We start from the raw sequence: 2500 nt of genomic DNA, 5'->3' as shown, positions 1-2500 counted from the left end.
AACATCAACAAGTGGTCAGCAGTGTTCATTGTAGTTTTCTTCTGATCTTGTAGTTCTTCCTGTGATCTTGTAGTTCTCCTGTGATCTTGTAGTTCTCTGTGATCTTGTAGTTCTTCCTGTGATCTTGTAGTTCTCCTGTGATCTTGTAGTTTTCCTGTGATCTTGTAGTTCTTCCTGTGATCTTGTAGTCCTCTGTGATCTTGTAGTTCTCTGTGATCTTGTAGTTCTCCTGTGATTTTGTAGTTCTTCCTGTGATCTTGTAGTTCTCTGTTATCTTGTAGTTCTCTGTGATCTTGCAGTTCTTTTGTGATCTTGTAGTTCTCTGTGATCTTGTAGTTCTCCTGTGATCTTGTAGTTCTTTTGTGATCTTGTAGTTCTTTTGTGATCTTGTAGTTCTCTGTGATCTTGTAGTTCTCTGTGATCTTGTAGTTCTCTGTGATCTTGTAGTTCTCCTGTGATCTTGCAGTTCTTCCTGTGATCTTGTAGTTCTCTGTGATCTTGTAGTTCTTTTGTGATCTTGTAGTTCTCTGTGATCTTGTAGTTCTTCCTGTGATCTTGTAGTTCTCCTGTGATCTTGTAGTTCTGTGATCTTGTAGTTCTTCTGTGATCTTGTAGTTCTCTGTGATCTTGTAGTTCTCCTGTGATCTTGTAGTTCTGTGATCTTGTAGTTCTCTGTGATTTTGTAGTTCTTCCTGTGATCTTGTAGTTCTTTTGTGATCTTGTAGTTCTTCCTGTGATCCTGTAGTTCTCCTGAGATCTTGTAGTTCTTCCTGTGATCTTGTAGTTCTTCCTGTGATCTTGTAGTTCTCTGTGATCTTGTAGTTCTCTTGTGATCTTGTAGTTCTTCTGTGATCTTGTAGTTTTTCCTGTGATCTTGTAGTTCTCTGTGATCTTGTAGTTCTTTTGTGATCTTGTAGTTCTCTGTGATTTTGTAGTTCTTCCTGTGATCTTGTAGTTCTTCCTGTGATCTTGTAATTCTGTGATTTTGTAGTTCTTCCTGTGATCTTGTAGTTCTTTTGTGATCTTATAGTTCTCTGTGATCTTGTAGTTCTTGTGTGATCTTGTAGTTCTTTTGTGATCTTGTAGTTCTGTGATCTTGTAGTTCTGTGATCTTGTAGTTCTCTGTGATCTTGTAGTTCTTGTGTGACGTGAGTCCCGCTGTGCTTATGCTCCAAAAAAAGATCAACAACATCTGAAACGCTGTCGTCCACATGCCAGGCTAATCGTTGGTGGTGTGACTTTATGCAGAGATGAGAACAAACCAAAATGGATGACACACAAATGTTTGTGTGGACGGACGATGAGGTGGAGTTGTTTCTCAGAGTGAGCCCAAACTACAAATGTTTACTGGGATGTAAACATCATGTTTACCTGTCAAAATACTCCGACACCTCAAGTGTCCGCCATTGTTGTTAAAGTCCACCAGCTCACACATGGCTACTGACTGGAACTGTAATGCACATGAGGGTAAAGTCTCAGTTTTCACATGAACTGCATATTGCCAATCGACCTACGTTTGAGACGTGAACATTTTCAGTCAAAGGAACGTTGTTGTGTTCAGCATTTGTCGTTTGTCGTGTCTGCAGGTTCATATTAAATATTAGAGATGATTAGACTTTACATTCGACGAACCCGAGAGCAACGCTAAGCGGCTCCTCAAACGTCCGAAACTGTGAAGCAAAAATAAAAAGACTGAAGCTCTCTGTAACGATATCTGTTTACTTGTTTCACAGGCTAACAATAATCTGACCTCTGACCCCTGATGTCTGTCCCTCGACCTCTTGCTGGGGTCGTGACCCTCAGGTTGGGAGACACGGAGGTGTGACAGATATCTGACCCTGCTGTTGACTTCCTGAGCTTCAGTTTGAAAAATGACTTCACTTTATAAAGTTATTAAATAAAAGGTGTGAAAGCAGAATCATCCTTTGAGTGAAATCACTTCTTAGCATCAGTAGAAACACTGAAGTCCTTGCTGCTCTTATTGCAACAACAGGCAGGCGGCTCGGGTTCAAGTCCGACCTGTGGCTCATTTTCCGCACGTCATGCCCTTCGCTCGCCCTCTCTCTCTCTCTGACTCAGTTTAAAAATATAACAGAAGCTGGAATGTGCTTTTATCAGAAAGCTCTCTGAGGTCTGAGGGCGGTCTGTCTTCTCCTCGGGTCCAACGCTGATGGACGTACAGCGTCTGTGCAGGTTTGATTGACACATGCGAGGAGGACAGAGACGGATGGAGGACACATGCCGCGCTGACAGGTGAAGAGTGAGATACATAGGATGGAGAGACAGACGGGTATCTATGCGCTGTGAGACAGGCGCCCGCGGCGGGGCGGGGGGGGGGGGGGGGGGTCTGTGGTTATTTGTGTTTGAGTGACAGCTGGAGCCCACACTCCAGTGAACACACAGCACTTCTTGTTAGTCTCTTCAGATTGGAACCAGATGTTGACTCTGCTACTGTTAGCAGTTTCACTGACTGCACGACTGTTTTACTGACCGCCCGTCT

This window comes from Symphodus melops, assembly GCF_947650265.1.
Source record: "Symphodus melops genome assembly, contig: scaffold_354, whole genome shotgun sequence".
Classification (NCBI taxonomy): domain Eukaryota; kingdom Metazoa; phylum Chordata; class Actinopteri; order Labriformes; family Labridae; genus Symphodus; species Symphodus melops.
This window is presented reverse-complemented; position numbering follows the sequence as displayed.